The sequence below is a fragment of the Pongo pygmaeus genome, chromosome 17, assembly GCF_028885625.2.
Source record: "Pongo pygmaeus isolate AG05252 chromosome 17, NHGRI_mPonPyg2-v2.0_pri, whole genome shotgun sequence".
In the NCBI taxonomy this organism is placed as follows: domain Eukaryota; kingdom Metazoa; phylum Chordata; class Mammalia; order Primates; family Hominidae; genus Pongo; species Pongo pygmaeus.
Genome location: NC_072390.2, coordinates 34,036,948 through 34,052,451, shown reverse-complemented (window position 1 = coordinate 34,052,451; position 15,504 = coordinate 34,036,948). Strand labels below are relative to the sequence as shown.

The 15,504-nt window shown below is 35.4% G+C and overlaps 1 pseudogene; it reads right to left on the bottom strand.

Moving 5' to 3' along the window:
• Window positions 1-8,918: 8,918 nt before the first annotated feature.
• LOC129018760 (outer mitochondrial transmembrane helix translocase-like) lies at window positions 8,919-10,366 on the bottom strand (annotated as a pseudogene).
• Between the last annotated feature and the right edge of the window lie 5,138 nt (window positions 10,367-15,504).

Below are 15,504 nucleotides of genomic sequence, written 5' to 3'. Positions count from 1 at the left end.
ATTTTTCCAGATATGATGGAAAATATTAACCTATAGATTCAGGAACCTCAATGAACCTCAAGCAAGATAAACACAAAGAAAACCACCCAAATCACAGCATAAACAAATTGTGTAAAACTAGTAATAAAGAAGAATAATCTTAAAGCCAGCCAAAAAATATTTATACTACACACTCAGAGGAACAAATATAGGAATTATTATTGACTTTCATCAGAAACAATGCAGATCATAAAAGGATGGAAACATATGTTTACAGTACTAGGGTGGAGAGTGAGTTTATCAACTGAGAATTCTATATCCACTAAAGTATTCTCCCAATGAAAAGGATCAGTGCAAAACATGCTAAAGGGAGTCTTTCAGGTCCCCAAAGAAGAAAGTAATGTAGGAAATGTTAGACAAAAATGCTATAAGACATATAGAAAACAAATAGCAAAATGACAGAAGTAAGTCCTTCCTTGCCACTAAGCCTTAAAAAAGAAAGAAAATTCTGACATATGCTACAACATAGATGAACCTAGAAGACACTATGCTAAGTGAAATAAGCCAGCCACAAAAGGGCAAATACTGTATGATTACATTTATATAAGCTACTCAGGGTAGTCAAAATGACAGACAGAAAGTAGATGGTTATTGCCAAAGGTTGGGGGTAGAAGGGAATGAGAAGTAATTGTTTAATGGGTATGAAGTTTCAGTTTTGCAAGATGAAAAGAGTTCTGGAGATGGATGGGTAGTGATGGTTGCACAATAATATGAACGTACTTAGTACCACCAAATGATTCACTTAAAAATAGTTAAGATGGTAAATATTCTGTGTATTTCCCAACAATGAAAAATTGTAAAAAATGAAGGTAAAATAAACACATTTTTATAGAACAATTTTTAAAAAATTAATCACTAGCAGACTTTAATTACCAAGGAAAGCAAGTTCTTCAGATGGAAAGGAAATGATACCAGGTGAAAGCTCAGATCTACACAAGGAAAAGAATGCCAAAAATAACAGATAATAAATGAGTACATATAAAAGACTTTAAATTTCCTTTAAAAAACATAAAAATGTTTTACAGGTTTGTGATATACGTGTAAGTAAAACGTATAACAACAATAACAAAAATTTAAAGCAAGAATTGTAGTATACTCTTGAAAGGCTCTGACATCCTATGAGTAATAAAAGGTTAATTTAATATTTGAAAAATCAAGTAATGTGACATCACATTTATAAAGTATAAAAATAATCATAATTCTTTTAATATAGCATAAAAGGCATTTAACTAAATCCAACACTCATTTATTATATTTTTTTAATTAAAAAAATTAGAAACCCAGTAAATCCTTCTTGGCCTGGTGAAGGGCAACTATAAAAAATTTTTAGGTAAGGTCATGCTTAATGGTGAAAGACTGAATGCTTTCTTCCAAACATCAAAACAAAGCAAGGATGTCCACTCTTACCATTTCCATTCAGTATGGGGGATTTTAGTGTGTTCAATAAGGGAGGAAGAAAAAGAGAATAAAGTTTTTTAAAATAAAAGACATATAAATTAGAAAAGAAATAAAATTGTATTATTCACAGGAAACATGATTGTATATGTAGAAAATCCTAAATAACCTACCAAAACTGTATTAGAACTGATAAATTAGAAAAGTCACAAGATTCAGGATCAATATTTAAATATCAATTGTATTTTTATTTACTAGCAATAAATAATAGAAAAAGGTAAGTTTTTAAAATTTTATTTACAACATCATCAAAACATAAACTAACTAGGAATGAATTTAACATATGTATAAGACTCATATCTTGAAGTTTTATAACATTGCTGATAAAAATTCAAGAACAGCTAAATAAATGGAAAGATATAACAGTTTAAAGACTAGAAGAATCAATATTTTCATGTCAATTCTCCCAAGGGAGCTACAAATTTAATGCAATAAAAATGCCAGCAGTCTTTATTGATAAACTTGGCAGACAAGATGGTTCTAAAATTAATATATAAATTTGAAGGACCCTGCACAGCCAAAACAATTTTGAAATGTAAGAATAAAATTGCATTTTTATCTTATTTGAATTTGAAGTTTAATACAACACCTATGTAGTCATCAAGAAAACATGGTATTAGCATGAAGATAGATAACAAATCTTGAATTGGTAGTGGTTGCACTGGTGTGGGGGGTCTGTCAAAGTGGTTCAAACTGAATACTTTAAATGGTTGCATTTATTGTATGTAACTACATTTAGTAAAATTGATTTTAAAAAAGATAATTGTCATTAATAGGCAGGCTAAGAAAGGAGGTCTCTGAGGTATATGGGCAAAGGAATATGATGTAGCATTTAAAAATATTTGATGAAAAGTCAATAAACAGAACTTTGCTAAAGTAGACAAACCTGCACAACTGATAATCAGCCAGAATTTTGTTAAAACAATACAACTGGAGGTAGTTTGCTCTATGACATTTTTATTCCCTGTTACCTCGCTGTGGATTACTGACAACATAAATGTGTAAAAGTAAAGACATTCGTTTTACCTTTCAAGACTTCATGAATTTCAGCTATTACAAAATTTCAGTGATATCTTGTTTTTACGTAAGTCTGAGACTGTAGATATAAATTTGTCTTTTGAGTGGGGAAAGAGGGTAAAAAAGAGATAAATACATTTTTTAAGATAAGCATATTTTATGTAAATGAGTTTTAGAATAAAACTTAGGAGCACAGAAATAAATATAGAAATATCTCTAAAAAGCAAATGTTTACCATTAAAAATAACTCTCATTCTGTCATAATTATCATTAAGACTAGAAACAGCTGGGTGCGGTGGCGCACACCTGTAATCCCAGCACTTTGGGAGGCCGAGGCGGGCGGGTCACGAGGTCAGGAGATTGAAACCATCCTGGCTAAAATGGTGAAACCCTGTCTCTGCTGAAAATACAAAAAATTAGCCAGGCATGGTGGTGCACTCCTTTAGTCTCAGCTACTCGGGAGGCTGAGGCAGGAGAATGGTGTGAACCTGGGAGGCGGAGCTTGTAGTGAGCCTAGATCGCACCACTGCACTCCAGCCCGGGTGACAGAGCGAGACTCCATCTCAAAAAAGAACAATAACAAAAAAAGACTAGAAACAATGCATCTTACTTGAACAACACTTAAGAAGATTCCATCTAAGGCTAAAATTGTCCTCAAAATGAGAGGGGAAATCCATCACACTTTCATTGTTTTGAAATGTTTTCAAAATAATATCTATATTTTCCACTTAAATTCTTTTATTTGTTTAGGTACCAAGCATTATTTAGTGACATGACCAATGTAATTTTAACAAAGATATATAGCTTGGAGAAAGACATGTAAAGTTGCTCCAAAATGAGGGGAGAACTTTTTGCAATAAGTAACCGGAGGTGTTTTAACATGGAATTCGTGCTCCTAGTATTATTTCTAATAGGTTCGGATACATACAAAATAAATTAAAGCCTTAAATCATCAAGTTTATTTGTGACGTGATATTAAATATAAGAGAAAGTTTCTTTAAAAGCAGAAAGTACCAAGGCATGAATCTACAAGGAGAGGCAGCATGAGAACTTTAATATATAGCAGCTATTATCAACCTGTGTCCAATTCAAGAAAACAATTTCTGCAACTCAAGGTACTTAGAATGCTTATTGTATGAATTATCTGCTTAAGATATAAAGAGGATGATTGTAGAGCTGCAGCCATGTTTTTAAATCTCTCAAGTCTCATGAAAAATTATGAGAAAAGAAAGAACAAATAGTAAATCATGTCTCCTAAAGACAATGAAATTATACCAGAAAGATGTATTAACATAACAGATACAAATTGGAACTGTCTACTTCAAAACAGTCATTAAAAAAAAACATAAGGCATAAAGGAAAACATACATCAAAACTAGAAAATCTTATAAATGAATTAAATAACTCGAGAGAAGTAGAAATAAAAGAAAAACCATTTTATAACCCAAGGTTAACCTAGAAGTAACATAAGAATAACAGATACCATTTTAAAAGAAATAGAATATAAACACTCAAGTCAAAAATAAATATCACAGTTTCCTCCCCAGGCATTCGCAGGTACTGAGGGTGAACTCTCAGGGCTGGGTCTCCTCATCCCCAAACCAGCCAAACCTACTCTCCCATCCCAATCCCATTCCTGAATGCATAGGGTGTAAGACCTTCATCAGTGATGTGGACGCCTGCATTGTGGAAGAGCACTCCAAGCTGTACTGTAGGCAACGTTACAACTAGACTATGGTGATGTCATCACCAAGCAGATCCTCACCAACATCCCTCACTCCCATCTGCCTTTCCACAGTCACCCTAGTATCCACCTTAACCTCAGCACATGGCAAATATGACTTTCAGTTTTCATCAGTCCATCTCAAGACCTCCTGGGCAGGGACACAGAGTGCTCCCACACGGTCTACTCCAGGGAGGAGTGGCCAGCTTGCCGAGGGTGCAGGTGCCGTGGCTGTGGCCATAGATGCTCCAGGTGGAGCTAAGGGCCCACAGAGCATTTGGGTACAATCCTCTGGCAAACTGGTAGTTACCTTTTTCTACTAATCTGAAAACCATTAGAAATACTGGATAACATACTTTTAATCTGAAAGAAAGAACTTCTTTATCCCATAAATAATCCAACAAGTAAGAAGAATAATCAATTCAGGAGTGAATGAAGGACAAAAATGCAGGGTTGTTAGCAGAACTCTTTATCCGGGTGACAAAATAAGGGGTACACCAAGCCTCTGCAACATGCAATTTATATAACCAACCTGCACATGTACCCCTGAACCTAAAATACAAGTTTAAAAAAACCTGTGTACTTAATGTAATGTTTAACTTCCTTTGATGATAAATTCTAAGTATTGGATTTTTTTCTAGGTTAAATTATTTCTGTAATTAGAAAAGGAAAGAAGCCAAACATACCAGAGTACATATATAAATAATTAAATTTCTAGAAGTTCAGAGACAGGTAAAATTGCTCTTTAGTGAGAGAAGCTGTGATCCTGATTGCCCTTGGTGGAGGTAAGGACTGGGAGAGAACACATGAGGAAGATCCTTGGGGCTGGTAAAATGTTCTGGTCCTTGATCTGGGTGCTGGCTATATATTATATTGAGTTTTGGAAGATTCACTGATTTATGTACTTTTCTGTGTGTACATTATATTTTAATAAAAGATTTCAAATAAAATAGAATAAATATATGAATAAGTAAATAAATAAAAGACTTACCATAAAGCTATGGTGATCAGGAGGGTGTGGTGTTGCTGGAAAATGACAAATAGATTAATGGAACAGAGGCTGAGGTAGGAGGATGGCTTGAGACTGGGAAGTTGAGTGAGGCTGCAGTGAGCCATGATTGCACCACTGCACTCTAGCCTAGGCAGCAGTGCAAGACCCTGTCTCTAACAAACAAACAAACAAATCTATTAATTAAAAAAAAAAGAAATACAGCTGAAGAGGGAACTAATAGAAAACAAAATAGAGATTAAGGCATAGGAAGGACAGAGTGAGATCTAACAATCATCTGTTTGAACTTTCAGAAAGAGAAGAGAGAGAAAATGGAGAAGAAGCAATATCTGACAATACAATGGCTAAGAACATCCCAGAACTGTTGAAAGACACTAATTCACAAATTCAAGCCCAGTAAATCTCAAATAGCAAAATAAAAAAGAAATCTACCCATGCACACATCTAGTGAAACCACAGTCCACCAAAAGCAAAAAAAAAAAATTTCATAAAAGTACCCATTAAAAAATACAGACTACCTTCAAAGAAAACAACAACAACAACAACAAACCCAATTAGACTGCTGTTTCTTAACAGAAACAATAGAAGACTAAACCTGTGAAATAATAACTTCAATGCACTAGGAAAATAACCATCAACCTAAAATAGCATACCTGATGAAAATATCCTTTAAGAATGAGGATGAAATAAAGACATTGCATACATTAGTCAGGATTCTCCAGAGAAACTAAGGAATTGGCCCATGTGACTGTGGAGATTGGCATGTCCAAAATTTGTAGGTTAGAGCAGCAGACTTGAGACCTAGAGAACAGCTGATGTTCCAGTGCAAGTTGTAAAGCAATCTGGAGGCAGAATTCTCTCTTCTTCAGGGGACATCAGTCCTTTCTTTAAGGCATTTATGCCTAGTGTTACGTATTGGAACGCTAAGTTTGTGGGATTTATTTATATCCTACTGCTCAAGGTCATTGCCAAGGTCTGATTTTTCACACAAAAAATTTGCAACCTCTGGCATAAATGGATTAAGGCCTTCGACTGACTGGATAAGGCCACCCACATTATGGAGAGTAATCTACTTTACTCAAAGTCCACTGATTTAAATGTCAATCTCATCTAAAAAAATCACTTCTCAGCAATATCCAGATGTGTTTGACCAAATATCTGGGTGTCATGACCTAGCCAAGTTGACACACAAAATTAAACACTTATTTTATAAACACATTTATAAAATAATAGACATATTTAGGCAGACAAAATCAAGAAGCCGATCACATGAGACCACCACTAAAGGATGTTTGAAAGGATGTACTTCAGAACAAAGGAAAATTCTCTCTCTCTCTCAAAAAAAAAAAAAAAAAAAAGATTTGGGATATAAGAAGCAGTGAAAATTAGTGAGCTAAACCATTGTTCTTTTGTCTAAATAATTAGAAAGTTAGACATCTTGGAATGTACCAAACCCTGAAGGGATATTACTTATTTTTTAAGTGGAATGGTGAAGAGTTTCCATAAATCAAAACTCAAATATATTTTTCAATTTTGGTCTTTGCTTTACTTACTGATACATGTGGTTGATTAAAATCTTTTAAAACCTTGAAATACTTCATCTTTTGCTTTGCATTCTTCACTACCCCAAACCGAGTAAATAATACTTTTTTTGCATTTATGAGTATGATAATTTCCACCTGCTCTCTGACTTTTTGTTAAAAGAGGGGGAGGAGCTGGTTTTACTCTTGGGAAATTAACAGGAAATGTTCATGAACAAAATTGCTAAAGCAATTATTGCTGGTTTGCCTGGCCGACTAATGGTAGCAATCAATAGCTGGCTTTGTGCAATATATCTCCATGGGCTAAGGAGAAGGAGTGAGTAGTGGCCTAGCTTGTTTCCTTCTTTGCTGATTTCCATCTTTAGCAGCTGACAGCATTAAAACACCTGGTCCAGAGGGAAAATATTACTATTTCATTCACCAAACAAATAGTTGTACTTATTGAAAATTTTGGTGGGTAGTAGGTGACAGATGAGGATTTCTTTTATTTATTTATTTATTAGGGAGCTATTTTTTAATTTTTGTGGGTACAGAGACAGTGTATGTATTATGGGTTACATGAGATATTTCTTTTTTTAAAGAGGGACCCCTTTGTTACACACTTATAAAATAATAGTGTAATATAGTTATTAAAAATGGGACAATTTTTTTTCATTTTTTTGTATCTTTTATTCATTTTTTCATCCTCTTCACAATCTTCCACAACTTGCTTTTGTTATCCGCAGTGTTCACCTGAAACTTCCACCCCACCATTCAAAGTACAACTGAAGAATAAATGATCTAATAGATTCTTGTGAGACATTATCAATAAATTAATCCAGTAACACATGAATAAAGATTGAGAGTTTTTAAAGAAATACAGTAAAACAAAACATATGAAGCATAATTTAATCTGATGATTCAGAAGGCACCTCAAGATTATGTTGTTCCATTTTCCTCATGCTGCATGTTTAAGTGCCTATAACAGAATTCTGGTTAGTAAAATTTTGAACAAGAAAAATTTCACATATAATTCACATCAAATGATAGATACAATATGGGCATTTTGATGTGTACATTTGTACCTGACCAGGGAACAATTTATAATATACTAAGAAAACTTTAAAAATTAATTACAAAATGAGTATTTTTAGCAAACTTAGTAACAGCTACTTGTTTTAAACTATTATTTCATTTTTGGTGACCAAATTATGTTGGACCATAATTAAAGAACATATAACCTTAAAATAATATTTAAGAAATGTAGTTACAACAGACATATGTTACATTAAATGAAGAAAGGAAAGAAATGTACGTGTATTAAAGGGGACTGAGGTTTTTCAAACCCGTTCTTTTGAAAGGCCTTTTAATCCACTTTCATGTAAATCAATTTAAACTTAAAAAAAAAAGTTTTTACTCAGTATGCTTACAGAAGGAGGTGAAATCAGTGTTGACTGACATGACTGTCTAACAGCCATTCAATGCTGATCACTGACCTAATATTTTTATTTGATTATCCTGACAAATCTAATAATTGAGACCATGTATATATATGCAAGATGTATACATGCAAGGTGGAGGATCCAATTAATCAACTGCAGAAAGAAAAACACTCAACTTAAAAAAGGTTGAAACAAATGACAAATGGAAATGGCGGAATCACTGTACCTTTTTGACACAACCTTAAATCTTAATTTTACTGTATATTATTTGGTACTTCTGGATTCAGTAGTTAGGGTAAAAAAAATTTCTGTATTCAAACATATCTACAGAATGTCCATATAAAATGTGTGGATATACACATTTAATATACACACATATGTGCACACACAGAAACACATACTCACATGTCAAGGAAACAGTGCCTAACCACATCCCTATTTCTCACTAATGACCCAATGAATCATTTATGACTGTAAGACCAGCTTAGATTCTATAAGGCTGTACGACATATGGCTAAAGAGCTCAAACACAAGCACCCACGTTCAGGCTGGATTAAATTGTTCCTCCTCATGATTTCTGACAAACAGTAATGCCACTTATATAACAACTGTATCTCAACAACTTAGAATTCAGAGTACAAAACCATAAACACTGAACGCCCTCATTGTTTAAAGAGCACTCTTTCCATTCTAATTCCACTAACGGATAAGAGGACACACCAAACTAGATCACTAAACTGCACAAATGATCTTCACTCTTAATCTAAACAAACGTGTGTTAAAACATTCTGAAATGCTGCATCCTTTGATTTCTTCATCTTTTCAATTGCCCGATGCAGGTCCTGCTGTTGAACAGGCCGAATTTCATTTTCGTCATGGCTTTCTTCTGATGTAGAATTAACATTCTCTAACACAGAGAAGGGCAGTATCTCAACACATCGCATTTAGGTCCCTTCCTGAAAACGCATCAGTTTCCTGGGCAACTTCTAGCAGGTCTGCATGCCTATCCACATTTTCATTTTTCAAGATGAGTTTCAGGATTGCTTCTTTCTGTTTTAAAGCAGGCTGGTTGATATGAAATCTTGTAGGGATTCTTCTCATTATAGCCGTGTCAAGGTCCTGAGGATGAATGGTAGCTCCCATTACTATGACCTGGCAGCTGTGATCAGTATCCAATCCATCCCAGAGACTCATAAACTGAGCTTTCATCATGGCTGTAGCTTCATGGCCAGAACTTGAACGGTTTCGTAGAAAGGAGTCTATTTCATCTATAATGATGATGGACAGTTGTAGCTTTATGGCAAGGGAGAAGACAGCAGCAGCCAGTGTTTGAGATTCTCCGTACCACTTATTGGTCAGTGTTGAAGGCTCAAGGTTAATAAATCGACAGCCTGCTTCTTTGGCTGTGGCCTTGGGAATCAACGTTTTACCACAGCCTGGGGAGGCCCATAGAAAAGAACACCTTTTGGAGGCTGCAGAAGCCTGGAATTCTCAAACAAATATTTCTTTTTGATAGGTAAGATGACTGTGTCTTTCAGATCTGTAATGACCTAATCTAAACCTGCTATATCACTTCCAAGTAACATGCATATTAAGAGGGTCTACTAGGCTGGGTGTGGTGTCTCATGCCTGTAATCCCAGCACTTTGGGAGGCCGAGGTGGGTGGATCATGAGGTCAAGAGATCAAGACCATCCTGGCCAACATGGTGAAACCCCATCTCTACCAAAAATAAAAAATTAGCTGGGCGTGGTGGCGCGCATCTGTAATCCCAGCTACTCAGGAGGCTGAGGCAGGAGAATCACTTGAACCCGGGAGGCAGAGGTTGCAGTGAGCCGAGATTGTGCCATTGCACTCCAGCCTGGTGACAGAGCAAGACTCTGTCTCAAAAAAAAAAAAAAAAAAAAGATGGTCTACCAGATGAGCAGCAACACTCATTTCATATTCTGAGAGCTTCACATTTTTCACACCAATTAGCTTCATTAGTTTTTCTGCCTGTTTCTGAGCTCCTGCTTTTTGCTTTCTTGTTGGATCAATTGCATCTACCATCCATTTGTTACTAAAGTATGTTACTGAACCAAATATTGTCAAACAGAAAATTAAACTAACAACTTCATTGTGACTCAAAGGATGAGAAAAGGCATCAGCATGTACCATCTTGATTGTTAACCCAGGAACAGAAACAACGAGAGCAAGTGCCCTCAGCTGGCCTCGCACAGGAAGGAAATACAGGAGATATTTCAAAACAGGCATGCAATGCATAATAGTCACATCAGAGTAAATGGGGTACCCATCACCTCAGGTATCGATCTTTTGTGTTACAAATGATCCAATTGTACTATTTTAGTTATTTTAAAATGTACAATCAAATTATTTTTGACTACAGTCACACAGTTGTGCTAGCAAATACTAGGTCTTATTCATTCTTTCTAACAATGTTTTCGCACAGATTAACCATCGCTACTTCCCCCACACTTCCTGACTACCTTTCCCAATCTCTGTTAACCAACCTTCTACTCTTACCTCCATGAGTTCAACTACTTTCCTTTTTACCTTCCACAAATCAGTGAGAACATGTAAGGTTTGTCCTTCTCTGTCTAGCTTAGTTCACTTAACAAAATGACCTCCAGTTCCATCCATTTTGTTGCAAAAAACAGAATCTCATTCTTCTTTATGGCTGATTAGTGCTCCACTGTGTATATGAACCACATTTTCTTTATTCAGTCATCTGTTGATGAACACTTACATTGCTTCCAAATTTTGGCTATTGTGAACAGTGCTACAACAAACTTGAGAGTACAGGTATTCTTTGATATGTCAATTTCTTTTATTTGGGGTATATACCCAGCAGTGGGATTGCTGGATAGTACAGTAGCTCTATTTTTAGTTTTTTGAGGAACCTCCAAACTGTTCTCCACAGTGGTTCTACTAATTTATATTCCCGCTAACAGTGTATGAGGCTTTCATTTTTTCTCCATCCTTGTCAGCATTTGTTATTGCCAGACATTAGATAAAAGCCATTCTACCTGGGGTGAGATAATATCTCATTGCAGTTTTGATTTGCATTTCTCTGATGGGCAATGATGTTGAGCACCTTTTCATACACCTGTTTTCTTTTGAGAAATGTCTATTCAGATTTTTTGGCCATTTTTTAAAAAAAGGATTATTAGGTTTTTTTTCCTACAGAGTTGTTTGAGCTCCTTATATATTCTGGTTATTAATCTCTTGTCAGATGGGTAGTTTGCAAATATCTTCTCCTGTTCTGTGGCTTTTATCTTTGTTAATTATTATTATTATTATTTTTTTTGCTGTGCGGAAGCTTTGGAACTTGATATGATCCCATTTGTCAATTTTTGTTTTGGGTTGCCTATGTTTGTGAAGTGTTTATTACTTAAGAAATCTTTGCCCAGTCCAATGTTCTGGGGAGATTCCCTAATGTTTTCATGTAGTAGTTACATCATTTGAGATCTTATATTTCAGTCTTTAGTCCATTTTGATTTGATTTTCATATCTGTTCAGAGATAGGAGTCTAGTTTTGTTCTTTTGCATATAGATGCCCAATTTGCCCAGCATCATTTATTGGAGAGATTGTCCTTTCCACAATGTATGTTCATGGCTACTTTGTCAAAAATGAGTTCACTGTAGATGTATGGATTTACCTCTGGATTCTCTATTCAGTTTCACTGATCTGTGGGTCTGTTTTTATTTATGCCGGTACCATGCCTTTTTGGTTACCTTAGCTGTGTAGTGTAATTTAAAGTCAGGTAAGTGATTCCTACAGTTTTTTTGTTGTTGTTGTTGTTTAGTATAGCTTTGGCTATTCTGGGTGTTTTGTGGTTCCACATACGTTTTAGATTGTTTTTCTATTTCTGTGAATAATATCATTGGCATTTTGATAGGGATTGCATTAAATCTGTAGATAGCTTTGGGTAGTATGGACATTTTAGCAATATTGATTTTCCAATTCATGAACACAGATTGGTCCAATTTTGTTTTCTGCTATAATAAGGCAGCACTGAGTTAAATGCCTCACAAATGCTATGATCTCCTTCTCCCCAGCACACAGAAATGTACTCTGCACCATGCCACTGCTGCTGGGGGAGAGAGGAGGTGTGATGTCATACTCCGCACCATGCCACTGCTGCTGGGGGAGAGAGGAGGTGTGATGTCAGCAATTCAAGATGGTTTTTCCCACCTCTTCAGTGCCTCTTTTAGTAATATGAAGTTAAAACTAGATACTCATCTGATTTTTGGTTCTTATAAAGGTGCTATTTTATGTAGTTAGTTGTTAAATTGGTGTCCTTGAAGCGGGGACAATTGGCAGAGCCTTCTATTCTGCCATCTTGTTCTGCCCCAAGTCCTCATATATCATCTTTTGTGAAGCATCCATCCAAAAAAAACCTCATATATCATGGTTTTGTGCAGAACTCAAACCATGTAACCTGGAGTCTGTGGCTTGTCTTTATAAGGTTTGGCTTGATTTGCCTTTTAAGTGGAGTCCTTTGTATTCTTCCAAGGTGGAGGTAAATTTCTATCAGGAGTGGCATGGAACCAACATAAATCTGTATTTCTGTCAGTCAAGTAGAAATTTATCAAATTTTACTGATTCTGATAATAATATGTAAGAACTTTACCTTATAATGGTATCTGGGGAAGATTAGACACTCCTTTTGTAATGCCATGTTTGACTAATATAACCAATGCAAAAAATATACTTGTTGATATTCTTTCATCATTATATTCTGTTCTTAAACTCTTGTGCATTTTCTATATGAGATCCATGTGAAACAGAAGTAACATAATTAGCTATAGGAAATATCAACATAAAATAGAACTAAGATTGCAAGGACAAAGGAATACGTGGTTTAAATCCTGTCTCTTCCTCTATCTCTCTTGTAGCTCTTTCTCCTTTTTTTCCCTGTCCCTCCATCCCTCTTCCTCCTTCTCTCCCTCCACCCTTGTCCGTGTGCAGTTGAGAAAACTTCAATGGAGCAATTGCAGTTTAACTATTGACCTCCTCACTTTTCTCATTTGTGAATAGCATGAATTGTTTTTTGGATAGTTTTATATCCAAAGAGTATTTTTCAGCAGTAAGGCCATTTCCTATGTGTGATAAAACTGAGAAATGACCCTGTACAAAGCATTATATTGGCCATCCTATTTCCGAGAAGGCACGGAAGCAAGTTCACGTACTTTCCTGGGAATGTTAAAATGTCAGCCAGGAGTGCTTTCTACACTATTTATGCTTATCCAGGTGTATATATGCCACACATAGCTGAAAAGGGATACATGTATTGTTTTCAGTTTGAACAACTGTTTTTTTTTGTTTATTTTATTTTATTTTATTTTTTGTCTAAGGGGAAATATATTCTTGAAGAAGAAACTATCAGATACTTCTCACCCAGGCTGTTCTTTGGGTTGTGGGGGCTCAGTTGTGATATAAAGTGAAGTTAGAACTAGTTAATGGAGAACTAGCTTCCATTATGCCACTTCCTGGCCAAATCAGGGACTGACCATGGGACTGCCCCATATGTGAACCTATGTTGCCTTCACTGAGATTGGGGGCTTTGAGAACCACTGGCGTATTTGGAAACTTTATGCAGCAGTTAACTGGTCTAAAAATTACACAGATGAAATCTATCTCAGGAGAAATATATTCTTAACTATCCTACTCTCTTTCTCCTCTATAATAAATGTTATAAAGGTTTGCCCCTGTGTTTGTTTTACTTTACATGTGAAACAAAAATTTTCATGGGTAAATGAGTTGAAGTATTTGGCTTTTAGCTCAAACAAATGAGATATTAGTTTAAGAATAGACCTCCACTTATAGGCTGATTTATAACATTTGCATTGGAGGATATGGAAAGGATATAATGAAAACACAGAAATTTCTGTGGCATTTTAAATTTTCACTTTTTTATCAAGAAAAATTGAGTTCTTGTTGAAATAACCTGTACAAAACCTGCTTTAAAAAATAGTTTTGGATGTTGCTTACATGCAAATGATTGTATTATAAATAATAAGAAAAATCTGAATTTAAATATCTCATGAAAATAGAACCACAAAATATTTTGGGTTGAGTATGACAAAAGGAAGTGTTTAGAAGATTTTTTTATTGACAAATTTATTTTGAATTTTTTTCTAAGAACCCAAAATATATCTTCCTTTAGAGAAAATGATCTGAGGCATGCTAGAGGGTATGTATTGACAGCTGTCCTAAACTATTTTCCTATTAAATCTCTATGGGTTAAAATAAATCAACACTCTGTCAGGTGTTATAATGTTGAAGTATGAGCTCATTTCCTTGTAAAGTGCAACTCTTAGATTGTCAGGGGGTTTCTGGCTTTTCATATAGGAAGAGGAACCCATTTTCTCCATCTTACTCAGTATGTCCTCATGTATCTGAGTTTGTGGATTCTTTCACCTTTGGCTCTTGGTTCCTGGCTTTGATCAATGTGTTTTGATCTCAGTTGGAAATCAAAATGTGGAAAGAATAATGGGTGGCTCTTGTCTCTCTCATACCAAGAACTGGAGTTAGAGAACACAGATCACATCTTGAGAAATAATCATTTCAAATGTTAGCCATTCCTAGATTTCTGCCAGATATTAACCATGTAGAAAATTGATGCTATTTGTTGTTTTATCTAGATTTTGATTTTTTAAAATGCACCTTAAGATGTAAAGTACTACTATTTATGGGCAAAAATATCTGGGGTTTATTTGAGAATTCTTTAATGCGCCAGTCAAATGCTTGTTTGACCCAAATCCATTTTCTTACAGTCTTAGTCTATTTGTGCTACTATTACAAGATACTACAGAATGAGTAATTTATAGAATACAGAAATGTATTTCTCACAGTTCTGGAGGCTGAGAAGTCCAAGATTGTGGCACCAGCTGGTTGGTTGTCTGGTAAGGGTCTGCTCTCTGCTTCTAGGATGGCACCTTGCTGCTGTATCCTCTGATGGTAAACTGTGGGGCAGAAAGTCAAAAGTGGTGAAGACTGTCTGAGGCCTCTTTTGTAAGAGACTTAATCCCATTCATAAGGGAGGAACCTTCATGGCCCTATCACCTCTTAAAGGCCTTGCCTCTTAATATTATCATATTGACAACACCTGAATTTTAGATGAGCCACATGCAAACCATAGCACCTGCCTTTTCCTGCTTTGCTCTCTAAATTAGGGAAACTCATTTCTCTGGCTGTCTTGCACTCTAGCTTCCAGATAGATTTGCTTAATGGGAGTTACTGGTGGTAGACTGGAAGACGAGAATGATGGGAGAAGCCAGGATATTCTACCCCGAGT